Source organism: Oncorhynchus clarkii, chromosome 10, assembly GCF_045791955.1.
Source record: "Oncorhynchus clarkii lewisi isolate Uvic-CL-2024 chromosome 10, UVic_Ocla_1.0, whole genome shotgun sequence".
Classification (NCBI taxonomy): Eukaryota; Metazoa; Chordata; class Actinopteri; order Salmoniformes; family Salmonidae; genus Oncorhynchus; species Oncorhynchus clarkii.
Genome location: NC_092156.1, coordinates 63,509,935 through 63,526,088, shown reverse-complemented (window position 1 = coordinate 63,526,088; position 16,154 = coordinate 63,509,935). Strand labels below are relative to the sequence as shown.

Here is a 16,154-nt window from a genome sequence, read left to right as displayed (position 1 = left end):
CATCTACACTGACTGAAGTGGATTTAACAAGTGACATCAATAAGGGATCATAGATTTCACCTGGATTCACCTATGTCATGGAAAGAGCAGCCGTTCCTAATGTTTTGTACACTCAGTGTATGTCAAAGGCTGTAAAATATGTGCATCTTTTCAGTTTCAGTCAACTGAAAGACACGCCAGACATGACCTCATGACATTTGACTATTAACATTGGTGTCAAAGGCAAAGCAGAAGAACATGTGCAACCATGGGCTGCATCTGCATGTTGGCAGGAATAGAAAAACAGTCTGATTCTAGTCATTATTTTGACTTTCTAGTGGGGTGGCTGGCTGCAATATATGTTCAAATATAATGCTCTGTTTGTCCTCAGTTTCATCTTGTAATATTGCTAGAAAAAGTACACAATTGGTTATTACTGTACCTGGCAGCAAATGGTACAGTACTGTTTGTTTGACGGAATTCCAAATCATTTTTACCATGCCATCTCTAAGCAGGCCTAATTATGGCAACCTACTTATACAAATATGTGACCGTCAAATAAAACAACATAACGATGTATTTATTAAGATGTCATAACAACTGATGTCGGCTGCAAGCTGCTCTGTACTAAACAAATAACCCTGCGCCTATACACCATCCTCTCCAAATCGAAGCCCTAAATCCATTATCTGAGTGTGCAGCCTAATCAGTACCAACGCAGACATCTTCATCTGCTTCGATATCCGTCGCGGAGTCATTTATCACACCGCGACGCAACTCATGGGTTACCCTTAAATTATTACCCATATAGTGCTAGATATACATACTGATTGGACGCAGCAGGGGGAACACTGGGTCTTTACATCGACTGACTGCGAGAAGGGGGAGACCCTCCATCGCGCGCAGGACAACAATATCTATGTAGACCCGGAGACCTCTCCGTTCTTATGAAAATACAAAATAGCCACCTTGCTTGTACCGTTGGCGGTCGGAAGAGTGTGAGAAAGTGCCTTTCATTCGGTCGTTTCGTCACGTCAAGGAGACTGACGTTTACGGAGGCAGTGGTTCTCTCGGTGCAAATAGGCTACAACAATCGTAACTCGATCTCCCCCTGTTTTGTGTCGTGGTTGGTAGGGTCCTCAGTAGTTACACATGTGTGGTTGTCACTGCTGGACGGTGTCATGCTCGAATCCTTTGCTTCTTGCACTGCGCTGTCCTCTTCTGTTGAGTGATCAGACATTCTTCACTGTTGTTCCCGGGCAGTGAATATCTGTCAACACCCCGTCGGCGACATTGGTATGTTTTATATTTCCATTGAGCTACGGGACTATCCTATCGTTTTGAAATAGCTGGAGTGAGAGTTGTGTTTGCCAGAACCTTTGTTTTACCACCGACTATTCCATTCAGAAAACAGCGACGCATTCCCTAGAAGTTGGAGCATCGTTTGGTGAAGTTTTGACACACCGATATTGAACAACAATGGGATTCTAATCGGACAAATCCACACCAGGTAGGGCCCTAAACTGTACTGTCATGTTGTAATTTATTTATTTTAATATTGTCCAAAATGATAAACACATTTATTAGCCGGGTATTGGTTTGGCTAGTGTTTGCTTCCTGTGAGAGTTGTTGATAAATTACCCGCCGTTCGTGTTTTTACAAGCGCCTGACATGAAAGCTGCCATCGAAAAATCCCATTTAATATTTTGAGGTGCCGTTCGTAGCGTATATGTCTGTTGTGTATTGTGACACTTCTGAACTACCTTGATCAGGATAAACTGGCATATGTGCATTTTATTCGATTACGCATTGTTGGACACATTAAAATAGTTCACCTGGTATGTGCGCACGTGCTTAAAATAAGCACAAAAAATATATAGAAATTGCCTTTTGATTGCGTACAGCTGAAGGCCTACAGTAATTTTACGTTGTATTTAATCCATCCACACAACTATATGTCAGTTATTTAAAACATATATATATTTAGCTCTCTGACATTGTTGCAATTTCGCAAACTTGGGAGACTTTGCTGCCATTTATGAGTGCCATTGTTGTTGCTCATGTAGATGTATTTACTCCTTTAACTTTCCTGGCAGTGTTAGTTTGTATCAGGTGCGACAAGCGCACAGGTCGATTATCAGACAAATGCATAAAATTGAAAAAATAATACATCGTTGTCTTCCTTCTCTACGAAGTCGACAAATACACCATATGTTGCTCCGCTGTGTTATTAATACACGGTATCATTAAGCTTATATGGGACCTTTCAAAACACATAACAGTACACTGTAAAGCTTTCAGTTTGTCATCATTTCTGGGCATACGGTGTTGGTTATCCATAACGTGTGTTGGTTTAGCCTGACAGATTTATCTCCGTATAAGTAGTCTTAGGGCTCTATTCAATATGTATCGCTGAAGCGTTACAGATTGCGGATATAAATATAAAAGTAATTTACATTGAGCTAACAAATGCAGCGTTTACCGTGAATGCAGTCTCTGCGACCGCTGGAACTTTGCCTTTAATTGTCAATTGCGCTATAAAGCGGCTCTTCAGCGTTACGGATTGAATATAGACCATAGTCTTTATCCAACGGGGATGCCAACAATGCGATATAACAAAATACGCTACCCGTATACCAAAATATTTGAAAAGCATCCAGGTCAAATTAATGTTAAAAATGACTATGAATCATGTTGTTGTCCCTGAGATAGATATGGTGCAGAGTGTGTAGTTTGTGATTTGGCTCACTTCTTTGCCCTTTTTTTTCCCCGGAGGCACTGAGCCTGGAAGTCCCTTTAGCCTACAGCAGAATTAAAATGTTCCGTAATTCACATACATTTTAATGTAACCCCCAGGTTAGGCTATTTTAAGATGTGGGGTGAAACGTTGTTTCAGGGGAATATTGGTTAAAGAAACAGCAGGCCTGTAACAATGATTTATTAGACAGTCAATAGATACTTTATTGAACATCAGAAACACCAGTTTAAAAGTGTAATGCTATGAAACATGTTGTAGTTATTTCAGTACATAGGGACTGTTTTCAGTTTTTCTTAAAGGTCAGCGCTACCACTTTACAGTTGTAGATTATTTCATTGAAAAGGTGCATAAGTTTATGTTGCATCTTGTTCTCAGAATCAGCACACCACCGTTAGTCAGTAGAAATAGGGACACACACACACACACACTAGTATTGTCCATACAACATTTGTTTTAATTCAAATGTTTTTTTTTTTTTACATTGTAAAATTAGATGGCACTCTTATCTCTTTTTTAAAATGTAAAAAATAAATAAATAAACCATTTATGGTGGTTGACTCCAGTAGGTTCAGACCAGTGCCCTCTAAACAGCCTGGACATGGTGCAGACAGCCAGTGTAGGTAAAAAAGAGCCGAGGTATCTTCATGTTCTGTAATTGCGTCTGAAAAATGAGACTGAAGATAGAGGCCTGCCGAAAGATTCCTGGATCCTCCTAAATAGGCTTTTGTTTAAACAGGGACGGGGCCTATGGAGTTGAACCAGGCTATAATGTGGCACTGCACAGAGAGATTTGATACACAGTTAAACTATTATAGTTCAGTCTTGTGTGTTTCTCTGAGAGAGAAAGAGGCCAGATATTTGTTCTGCTCTGTTCAAGCTGTCTCTCATTTTCACTCAGGTATTGTACATCTTTTGTGGTATTGTTACTTTATTTTTCAAATAATTGTGCTCACTTTCATTGTGCGAGGAAGTTTTATATTCTTTTTGATAACCTAACCTAATTTTTGTGTGCCAATGCTTTGGTTTGTAGCCAGCCGGTCTTCTGAGCAGGCACAGGGAGCCTGCCGGTCTTCTGAGCAGGCACAGGGCTGTTGTTGGGCAGACAACTGGGTTGTCGTACAGTGTAAACGCATCGGTTTAGTGTAGTCTACGTCCAGCCCACATAACGTATGGCACTGGCATCCACATACAGTACTGCTATGCGTCCTCTAGATGCCTGCTGGATGTCATTTGATCCTGTGACCCTTCAGTTATATAACTGAAATTGTTGCAAAGGGGAACTGTATGATTAGGCTAGGTAATCAAGAACCATAATGAAAGATATTTAATTGCCTTTTAGTGAGGGAATTACTGTATTTAAATTCTGCCCTAAACAATAACCTTTAAGACCAATATTTTGAAGGTAACAAGCAAAAGTTAGTTTGTTAGAAATGAAAAATAAATGTATATTATTTCTGTCTAGATTTGAGGATGGGATCATGATGTATTTGACACACCTTCTTTGCAGAAGGTATTTTCTTTATGAAACCACCCCTGGTAGGCCTAATTCAGAAGAATGTTTCTATTGCTGCGACACAAATGGTTCCTGGGTGGGTGGAGGGTGGCGGGGTGGGGCGGGGTGAGGTGGGGTGGAGAGCTGTGAGGTGGGGTGGAGTGGGGTGAGGTGGGGTGGGGTGGAGCGGGATGAGGTGAGGTGGGGTGGAGAGCTGTGAGGTGGGGTGGAGCGGGGTGAGGTGGGGCGGAGTGGGGTGAGGTGGGGTGGAGTGGAGTGGTTGCAGGGTGGAGTGGGGTGGGCGGGTTGAATTCATTTGAAGTGCAGTCGTAATCAATTTCTGACATAGTTTGGTGCAATAGGGGACGTCGATCTCCCATGTCCAAAAAAAACAGATTTTATTAGTTCACATTAACTCTCGGTTGATTGATGGGATCACTTTGGATATCTGAGGTTTCATTTGTTACTCATACGTAGCCAGTGATTTTTAAAAACCTCATGACAGGGCCTTTGGTGGCGGTTGTGCGGGGTACTTTGGAAGGAGAGAAGGCATCATTTGTTACTATAATGATGTTAAAAAAGTCCTGTTTGGCCGTCGTGATCCTCACTCTAAATCCATGCCCAGGTGTGACCGGTTGAAAGACGGTAGCCACTTGTCATTCTGATCGCATCAACAGTGTGTGTTCTTATTCAGGAGTCGCCGTTACTTCCCTGTGTGCACCAGATGGTTTATTCTGTGTAAATATAGCCTCTAATTCATTTTTCAGTGACATATTGAAGTGTTAATTCTGTCAAATGTGCATAAGCTTCATTAATACTATCAGATCAATGCCGTTTGAACAGAAGACCCAGTACTTCACCTCAGAGGCTTGCCAAACGATAGGGCAAGAGAGATACGTCGAGGCCTGTAGAAGAGAATGCCTCCTCTCCTTAGACAGACTGTGGGAATGGTATAGCAACCATGAAAACGGAAGCGAGGCCAAGGTAGAGCGCCAGATGTATAGAAGAGAAGGGAGTAAGGGAATAGCCACCAAGGGCATGCACAAGGCTGATTCACCAGCAGCTTGTTAAGTGTGGTGCGTGAGCAGTGCAGCAGAGGAGAGGAGCGGCGGCACCGAGCGCCACACTCTGCCTGGAATAGCGTGTTTCATTGGAGCAGGGCTCATTGCAGCCCAGCCATGCTGAAACGGGGGAGGGTCGGGGGTGAGGAGGAGATGGGGGTAGAGGAGAGGCTCCCTTCCGCCACGGGCAAGCAGTGCACAGTGCACACCAGCCCCAGCCAAGCTCCCGAGCAGCTCCCAGCTCACTGAGTTGAGTGCACTTGTGAAGTGGTGGCGTGGTGGGACAAGGAATGAGAAATGGGGGACAGCTCCTCTGTCTGTCTGGGACTTTGTCAATCACAACATATCACAGGGAGAGATTGGAGAGGGGAAAGGTGAATGTTTGTGATTTAGTGAAGCCCCCCCATTTATTTAATACACACACAAGCACACACACACAAAACTCCCCCTGACACATCCCGGCCCACCGTCCCCACACCCTCCCTCCCTCCCTCCCTCCCTCCCTCCCTCCCTCCCTCCCTCCCTCCCTCCCTCCCTCCCTCCCTCCCTCCCTCCCTCCCACTCTTCGAGGGAGGCGATTTGTTATGATAGCAGCATGAGAACCTTAATGAAAGGCAGCTGTGTGTGGGGATGTTATTCTGGCCCAGTGAACCCCCCCCCCCCCCCACACACACACACACACACTCTCCTCAATACACCTGCTAAAACACATTTATGTATTGCTCTGTTGCCAGTCCGATGGCGATGGCTTCTGATGCAATGAACAGCACTACAGAGAGTCAATGTATTATTAGAATGGAAACCCCTCTGTGTGTCTCTGTAATGATGCACAAGTACACACACACACACACACACACACACACACACACACACACACACAAGCACCCAGACCCTTTGTATGTTTTCTATTTTATTTTCTCTCTCCACTTCTCTTTATAGAAGGTGAAGGTATGGAGTACTTCAAAGGGATTAACGCACACACACACACACACACACACACAAATACGAACACACACACACACACACACACACACACACACACACACACACACACACACACACACACACACAATATAAACACACACACACACACACACACACACACAAATACAAACACACACACAAATACAAACACACACACACACACACACACACAAATACAAACACACACACACACACACACACACCTGTCCATCTCCAACCGCCAGATTTATTTTCTTCTTAACATCAGCCAATTGTCTTTCCCTATGAACCTCACTAAAATATTTATGGACTCCTCCCTTTCCAGGCACTAGGCTTTGACGGCATTATGTCAGCGTCTAAAATGATGATGGATTTCTTTGTTGTTGTTGCCATCTCTGGTACATGTAGGCTCACTGTAAACACACGTTGTTTCACAATATCTCAAAATATAGGATCATTGTTTGGGATCTCTGGTACATGTAGGCTCACTGTAAACACACATTGTTTCACAATATCTCAAAATGTAGGATCATTTTTTGGGATCTCTGGTACATGTAGGCTCACTGTAAACACACATTGTTTCACAATATCTCAAAATGTAGGATCATTTTTTGGGATCTCTGTAGGCTCACTGTAAACACATTGTTTCACAATATCTCAAAATGTAGGATCATTTTTTGGGATCTCTGGTACATTGTAGGCTCACTGTAAACACATTGTTTCACAATATCTCAAAATGTAGGATCATTTTTTGGGATCTCTGGTACATGTAGGCTCACTGTAAACACACGTTGTTTCACAATATCTCAAAATGTAGGATAATTTTTTGGGATCTCTGGTACATGTAGGCTCACTGTAAACACACATTGTTTCACAATATCTCAAAATGTAGGATCATTTTTTGGGATCTCTGGTACATGTAGGCTCACTGTAAACACACATTGTTTCACAATATCTCAAAATGTAGGATCATTTTTTGGAGCTCTGGTACATGTAGGCTCACTGTAAACACACATTGTTTCACAATATCTCAAAATGTAGGATCATTTTTTGGAGCTCTGGTACATGTAGGCCCACTGTAAACTGGTTGTTGCACTGTGGAGTTATGTGGTTGGTTGGACAAAGAGAGTTTGACAACAAATTTTATGTGTAAAATATGGTTCAAACATACGTTTCTTCCAGAAGTTTGCCGAATCTCTTGTGTTAGATGGAACCATATGGTTTGATGTGAAATGAACATGTGGTCTGTGAACCAACAATGAATAGAGATCTGGAGGTGTGAATGTGTGTTTGGTGCGACAACAAAAAATAAAATATGTACTATTTTCATTGGCTCGACAATGCTCAATCCCGCTCGCTCTGTCCCTGAATTTGATGGTGTTTGGAACACAACATCCTGGTTCTCCCTTGCAGAATGCCTGCTTTGGTGCTTACTTTTGTGCCATTAAAGTGTTGCAAAATGCTATTGTCAGTTCTTATTGTTACCTGTTTAAAAATATTTAAAAACAAGATTTCATAAATTACGTTTTCAGTACAAACAGAATCGATGAAAAACCTGTAACAGAATATTCAACATGCGATACAGCTCTTAAGACACTACTTATTGACATATTATGTCAGTGGACCATCCATGTACCTACAGCCAATGGCCATATTGACACACATTATAGGAACGCTCAACTGGAGTTGAGACATTGACCCTCGGCAGTGAGCGGTCTCTGCCAGTTACTTGCTGTGATGGGGATGTAATGAGGTGTGTGTTTGTGAGTGTGTCTGAACGCCAGTGAGGGTAGTGGGGCAGGATGGGGCAGCCCAGAGTCCAACTCCTGGATCATTTGTCCTGAACCTTCCTCCCCACACGCCACACCTCACCTCCAGGCTCATTTAATCCATGCACACGCTGAGCAAAATAATTGAAATGTACACACTGTGTGTGTGTGTCGCTCCACTGTGTGTGTGTGTGTGTGTGTGTGTGTGTCGCTCTACTCTGTGTGTGTCGCTCTACTCTGTGTGTGTCGCTCTACTCTGTGTGTGTCGCTCTACTCTGTGTGTGTCGCTCCACTGCGTGTGTGTGTCGCTCCACTGCGTGTGTGTGTCGCTCCACTCTGTGTGTGTGTGTCGCTCTACTCTGTGTGTGTCGCTCCACTGCGTGTGTGTGTCGCTCCACTGTGTGTGCGTGTGTCGCTCCATTGTGTGTGTGTCGCTCCATTCTGTGTGTGTGTGTCACTCCACTGTGTATGTGTGTGTCGCTCCATTCTGTGTGTGTGTGTCGCTCCACTGCGTGTGTGTGTCGCTCCACTGTGTGTGCGTGTGTCGCTCCATTGTGTGTGTGTGTGTGTCGCTCCATTCTGTGTGTGTGTGTCACTCCACTGTGTATGTGTGTGTCGCTCCATTCTGTGTGTGTGTGTCGCTCCACTGTGTATGTGTGTGTCGCTCCACTGTGTGTGTGTCGCTCCACTGTGTGTGTGTTTGTGTGTGTTTGTGTCCCTCCGCTGCTCTGTTGCCTCAGGGTTCTCCTGGTTGTGTGTGCGTTCATGAGTATCATTCGTGAGATAGCGCGAGTTCCACCATTATTAATTGACCCTCCAGCGTCAAGCAGAACATGTACCATTCCCCAGCTGTTGCATTTATAAATCCCAATGGTTAAAGATGTACGAGATGTACATCCTTTACTGAAAGGTCTAGTGGTGTATCTCTCCCAGGTGTCTGAGATGTACAGTAAGATAAATAATAATAATAATAATAATTGAAAAATGTAAAGAATTTTCTTTGTTTTTTTGTGTTATGTTTGAGGTGATGTTTCTTTGTCTTTGTCTGTGTTCTAAAGAACTAGTATGACGTTTGAAATGGAACATGTGTTTATAGACCTCTTAATGACTGACCTCTTAATGACTGACCTCTTAATGACTGACCTCTTAATGACTGACTTCTGTATTTTCCTGACTGATGTTTCCTCATAGTACAGTATGCGAAGTGGGCTTTCCTCACACCGCCCTGCTCCATTCGCTTACCATGCTTCCTCCGTAACCATTTCTGATTGGCTGCTGGTCTTCCTCCTGCCCAATATTCCGTCAGGCGCGTAGGATAGGTCAGCTCAACACCATGTGACCTAGCCCCTATTCTGCCGTACCTGTTTAAAATGTGGGCGCTGCTCGCTCACAGAGGAACCCTGCTGAGCGACTTGTGTACAGTCACAGGAGTACTGTACTGAATATGAGTAGCCTACAGTCACAGGAGTACTGTACTGAATATGAGTAGCCTACAGTCACAGGAGTACTGTACTGAATATGAGTAGCCTACAGTCACAGGAGTACTGTACTGAATATGAGTAGCCTACAGTCACAGGAGTACTGTACTGAATATGAGTAGCCTACAGTCACAGGAGTACTGTACTGAATATGAGTAGCCTACAGTCACAGGAGTACTGTACTGAATATGAGTAGCCTACAGTCATGGCAATACTGTATATGAAAAAGCTATCTGTGAGTGACTGATTAAAAAACGCTTTGGACAAGAGCTCAGCTTGAAGGTAATGAAGTGATTATTCTCTCTGTAATTTGAATGTAATGTCTTAGTTTCAGACACCAGACACCCTGCATGTTCTTTGATATATGGTGCTATTGATTTGAATGTGTTCAGGTAGGCTAGACAAATTGACGATAATATCGTATTTAAAAATAGGCCGGAGAAATTCCTCTGACATTCAGTCATTGAAAATGGCGATTTCCCTTTCAGCACGGCTGATATTACAGTAGTCTTGTGGAGACATGATGCTTTGAAGCATAGCTTCTCTTATTTATGCCTGCTTTTAATCTCTCTGAACTCTGACCTTTTCCCTTTCACAGCAGAGATATGTTTGACCTGTGTGTTTTCTTCTGTGCTGTGTTTTCCTCCTCCAACGTTATTTCTCATACGTATCTGGCTTGTTCTTTCACTCAGCAGAGCAGATCTTTTTGACCGGCGTGTCGCTGCTCTGGTGCTGGCATTTTTCACGTTCCACGTCTTGCACTCCCGTATCTCTGCTCATGTCCCAATCTATATTTTATGAACGCTGCAGTAAATAAACGGTTGGTCATGAACACAAACATGAACCGTGTTTCCCCCATGGTTTTCCTACAGTCAGAGGGAGCGGGGGGGGGCTGGGGGGGGTCACAGAACGGTGAAGCAGACTTGTTTCTCTTGTTTCGATCAAGCTATCATTCTTCTCTTTTCTTTTTGGCTGAGCCTGGGTCTGATACAGCCATTCAGTTCAGTGAGAGCCAGGGCCGGAGCTGAGGCTATCCCACCCTCGCTTTTTGGAGAGAGATCAACATTCCTACAAAGTCCAGCTTTGTGACCAGAATGAGTAGAGTAGACTGAGACTGAGACGCTGTAACCTCTTCAGACCAAAGCCGAGCCCGCCAGCCATCCAGGGACAGATATGTTCATTAAAGCGACAATAGATTGGGGGGGGGGGGGGGGGGATTTCCCCCCTCTCTTTCTCACGTGCACACACGCACACAGACACAGTCAAACACACACACACACTATCCACTATCCAGACTACATGTTTCTAGTGATGGGGGTGCGATACAATTACATATTGGGATATAATATATTATAATATATTGGCATTATCACAATATTATTTTTGCGGTACTTGGCTGTACCGGCACCAAAACGCCAAGATGTTTGCAACACTTTTATTTCCCTGACTGATGAAAACTCGTTTTCTCATGGTCTCTCTTGTCTCTCTGCAGCAGACATTATAGTGAGCAATGTGTTTGGAACATCGAATGGCAATACATATTGTATCGGCGTCTAAGTATCCTGACAATTCAAACCGTACATGTTTCCTCAAGTGCTCCTCCCCTGTTGTTGTTATAACGACCGACCATACCAGTTGAGCCAAAGTGATCATGGCAGGTGTAATTAGAGGGTGTATCCCAAATGGCACCCTGTTCCCTATGTAGAGCACTACTTTTCACTATCGGGCCCACAGGAGTGCACTATATAGGTACTAGGGTGCCATTTGGGACACAGGGAGAAGAATGTGACCCTTTGCTCTCGTTGAGAATGAGTTGTTTATACATGTTCTTGGATTGGGTTGGTTTTCAGCAATTACAGAGAAAATGGTTTGAAAATATTTATTTCGCTATTGTGGTTAGATTAGCTTTGTGTGGTTAGGCTACATTTAAATGATTTTGCTCAGTGTGTGCATGGATTAAATGAATAAATTATGTTTTATATATATATATATAAAAATAGGCCTACTGCATGCATACTGTTTTGATCTCTGTTGCAGTCTTCTACAATTTGTAGTCTGCAGTAATTCATTATTGTTATTATTACTGAGAGAACCCCAGAACTGTTTATATGGGTTCACATGGGCCCAGGTTTGTTAATGGCAATGGGAGCGGTTTTTGGAGAGCTTTCATGTGTGTTTGACTTCAGTTTATGGGCGTCTTCCGTTGGAATTCAACATCCCACACATTTTATCCGTTTAGAATTTTCTACAGCACCACAAAGATATAGAATTGCACCCTTCCTTAAGTCTAGATGGGGTGGATTGGCATCCAGGTATCATTTTATGTCTCTGGCCAATGGTTTGGAATTGGGAATGAGGCTTTGCTTCTGATTGATCATAGGCAAATCAAATGTCACCTGGCTCGGAGTGGTGTGCTTCTCAAGTACTGAATTTGGCAAGGAGATTCTGCTGCTGTCGGTGGAATGTGTGTGCCTGTGTGGATAAGAAGGGAAATAGAAAACGAATCGAACGACACTTGAAAGAAATAATGAAGGTTATTGAAATGGAGTGTAATACATCTTGCATATTGAGCCTCGCTACTTGTTAAATTGACAGGCCCTAACCAGAAAGAATTTGCCTGATGGATGATTTGGGGCCTTCTAATGGCTACAAGCACTTGAAAAATGAAAACATCGACCCATCCGCTCCTCAAGTTTTCCATACTCTTAATGAGAACGAGTGGTAAGGAAAGAGAGAAATAGGTGGAGGGGGGAAATGAAAAACTAAAACTCTGGCAGCTAAGCTATCTCGGGCAGCTAGGCTAACTCTGGCAGCTAAGCTATCTCGGGCAGCTAGGCTAACTCTGGCAGCTAAGCTATCTCGGGCAGCTAGGCTAACTCTGGCAGCTAAGCTATCTCGGGCAGCTAGGCTAACTCTGGCAGCTAAGCTATCTCGGGCAGCTAGGCTAACTCTGGCAGCTAGGCTAACTCTGGCAGCTAGGCTACATGTGTGTTTCAGTTAAACTTGAAATGTTGGACAGGTCTCCCAGTGGTATACTATAATAACACACTGTTGGGGAAGGTGTATGTTTCTGAACCTTACCTACTTATCCCTCCAATTCAGATGGAAAATATGATAAAAACGCACCTTCCTCAAACGTGTTATTATATTATACCACTGGGAGACCTGTATGGGTTTCGGTACTTGTATATATTGTCTCAATGTCCATTTGAACACCAAAATTGCAACAAAAAAACCAATCCACTGATTTCTATTGATTTGATGGTAGCTTTGGGCATATAGGCTAGATACCAGATAAGGGAGAGGGAATTATTGGAAGGATATGACCCATATGTTTGATTAGAAACACACCAACCATACCAGCTTTTTTTGTCTTTTAAAATACATTTAGAAGTGACATTCCTAAAATGGAAAACGGTGTCTATGCATAACCATATGGGAATTAGCTTTACAGCCCACTGCTAGTTCCGTTCCCACAAAAAGTGCGAACAAACAATGGTTCCAAATCCCTTGGAATTGACTGTGTTGGTTTTGCTGAACATTTTTCTCTGTGTGCTCATGGTGGTTTTAATCTAGATGTCAAACATCTTGATAAAGCTGGGGGGTGTCCTTGACTGATCACAGCTTTACAGAGGTTGTCTAGTGTGGGACATCTCACACATTTGACAGACACATATCCTACAGTAGATTATGTTTTACACCTTATAATAGTCCTGGGCCTATATTTGCTTTGAGATGTCCTTCTAGAATATTCTACAGTGTGTTTTAAGATATTATTATAGACCTAGGCTTATTCATTTTGATATATCCCATTCTGTGGCCTTTACTTAATGCCATTCCCTGTAGAATGAGTGCCTGGCTGTTCTTATTGCCACATGTATCTTCCAGTTGATTGGCTCGGAGCAGAGGAGGGATCAGTTGATTGGCTCGGAGCAGCAGTGAACAGATTGAGTGAGTGTGAAAGGCGTAATGGAGGTTATGGAGAGATAGGCGATATGAGAGAGAGAAAGAGAGAGCTAGGGAGAGGATGTTGAGAGACAGAGAGAGAGAGAAAGAGAGAGGGAAAGTAGAGCTCCCGACCGACATGTGAGGAGGCCAGGCTGAATGTCACACGTCTCGCCCCTCTGTCTCGCCCACATCTCAACCCGGCTGCCCGCCCGCTGCACACATGACATGCTGCGTTCGTGCCACCCTGTTAATTAATCTGTACTATCTCTGAGCAGAGCCCGGCACCACAGTCTGTTCTCTCTCTACACAGCTCTCTATGTCTTTATTTATCTCTCTCAATCTCTCTTGCTCCCTTTGTCTCTTGTGCCATCTTTCTATTTCTCTCTCTCCATCTATACCCCCTTCCTGCCTTACCTGTCCACCTTCCCCTCTCGTCCCACTACTTTGGCTGAGGCCACTGTGAAAGCAGTAATGTGTGTGTGTGTGTGTGTGTGTGTGTGTGTGTGGTGTGTATTGCCTACCTACCAAAGTCTAGTTTTTGTCTTCCCAAATTACCCCTGGTAGAGGTGTCATGGCAGCTTCCTGTACGGCCATTATCCCAGCATGCTCTCAATTACCTGCTCCAAAGTATGCTCCACACACACACACTTTTCCCTACTCAAAATCATGCCAAGAGAGGGTGATGACCGTATACCATTTGTCCCCCCCCCCCGGCAGGCGTGAGGCGGAGAGAGAGAGAGAGAGAAGAGGAAGTACAAACTGCATCACGGTGGCTAATGGTCGCTCCCGCTTATCATGGCTACCGGCTGAGCGAACGAAAGTGAAGGACAATTTTTTTAAATTTTATTATTGGCATGCCACAGATTTGCATTCTCCCACAAAGTGTATTTCAATGCAATTAAGACTGCGACATGGAGGTGGTGCTGCAGGCTAGGTCAAGTGGTGTGTGTGTCTGACTCGTGTGTGTGTGTGTGTGTGTGTGTGTGTGTGTGTGTGTGTGTGTGTGTACCTCAGTGATGTGGTGTCCACCTGTCCACCGTCGCCTGCTGCTCAGAGACAGTTTGACTTTGGTCTCCTCTACAAGGGTACAGTAGGGGATTGGCTGTCAACTGTCAATATCTTCTGGTCTACTTTCTTCTAAAACTGTCTAGTCCGTGGATTTAGGCAAGAAAATTGTCATGTTTCATCATCTTTACATAGACAGGTTGTTGTTTTTTATACAACATCACAGGGGTATTACCTCATGGCTTTTCGTATAGCTGTGACTGTGTGCCCATAGATACGTGTGTGTGTGTGTGTGTGTGTGTGTTTTGTCGCTGTGCCCCATTCTCTGAATGTCGCTGGAGCTGGTAGCCTGCCTTGGCCTGTATGACTTCAGTGGGGTGGAAACATGGGGATGCTCTCTGCTTTCTCACAGAGGAGTGCCTTGTGGCTCGGTAGCTTTCAACACACCCACACACCGTCCCTCTCACTCGTGTGGCTCGGGAACTTTCAACACCATTTCATCATTAAGTGTCTCTTCCTCTGGGTCCACGCATCTCGTCACTCTCTAGTCTCTCCAGACCTTCTTGGCTCACACATGGATTCCTCTTGTCTTCTCTTCCCAGGCCTCATTGACTGGGTCCCAAATGTCATCCTATCCCCTACATAGTGCACTACTTTTGGCCCTAAAGGCTCTGGTCAAAAGTAGGTCTCATTGTTGACGTGGCGATAGCAGATGCATAAGCTACAGGTGCTGGTACTTTCCTTCTTTCATTCTCTCCTCTCTGTCTCTCTCTTCTCTCTCTCTCTCTCTCTCTCTTCTCTCTCTCTCTCTCTCTCTCTCTCTCTCTCTCTCTCTCTCTCTCTCTCTCTCTCTCTCTCTCTCTCTCTCTCTCTCTCTCTCTCTCTCTCTCTCTCTCTCTCTCTCTCTCTCTCTCTCTCTCTCTCTCTCTCTCTCTCTCTCTCTCTCTCTCTCTCTCTCTCTCTCTCTCTCTCTCTCTCTCTCTCTCTCTCTCTCTCTCTCTCTCTCTCTCTCTCTCTCTCTCTCTCTCTCTCTCTCTCTCTCTCTCTCTCTCTCTCCTCTCCTCTCCTCTTCTCTCTCGTCTCTCTCTCTGTCTCTCTCTCTGTCTCTCTCTCTGTCTCTCTCTCTCTCTCTCCTGGATATTTCTGGAGAAAAAGAGAAAGTAAATAACCCCTGTTGACTTTTCCTAAGTGTCCAAACCTGTCACTAATTCCACAGAGTGTATGATTATTGTCATTTCCTTCTACAGTTCTAAATTACCCATAAATTAAATGTTACAACCCATGGTGAGGGAGAGGGGAGAGGATGTTCAGATATATGTTCAGATATAGCCTGATTTAAACACTGCAGTAATCAGTATAAATTGTAAAAAATAATAATAATGGCATTTTGCTTTTCCAAGGTATTTCCTGTACTTGTTGTGGTTTGAACTGCCCCTGAGGCCAGTCACATTTTTCTGTGACTTAAATTGATCTGGTTCATTATTTTTGATAAAACTAAACTTTGAATAAGTGGAAGAGAATGAATTGTTTTTATTTATTTAGGTGGCCCTGCCTCGAGGTACATTTGAACTGTGTTATTACAGCCCTTCTGTAAATACAGGTGTTAGTTTGTTCTAACCCAGACCTTCACGTGAAGTTTCCCTCAATATTATATGACCTACTTCCTGATCTTTGTTTGCCTTCCCTCTCAATGACCTTTTG

The 16,154-nt window shown here is 43.8% G+C and overlaps 1 protein-coding gene across 1 annotated transcript in view; it reads left to right on the top strand.

The window, feature by feature from the left end:
* The first annotated feature begins 882 nt into the window (after positions 1 to 882).
* LOC139419314 (teneurin-3-like) overlaps positions 883 to 16,154 on the top strand; it is a 405,690-nt gene continuing 390,418 nt past the window's right edge. The window contains exon 1 of the mRNA XM_071169258.1: positions 883 to 1,489. The gene's annotated coding sequence lies outside the window, so the exon portion shown is untranslated. The remainder of the gene's footprint in view (positions 1,490 to 16,154) is intronic.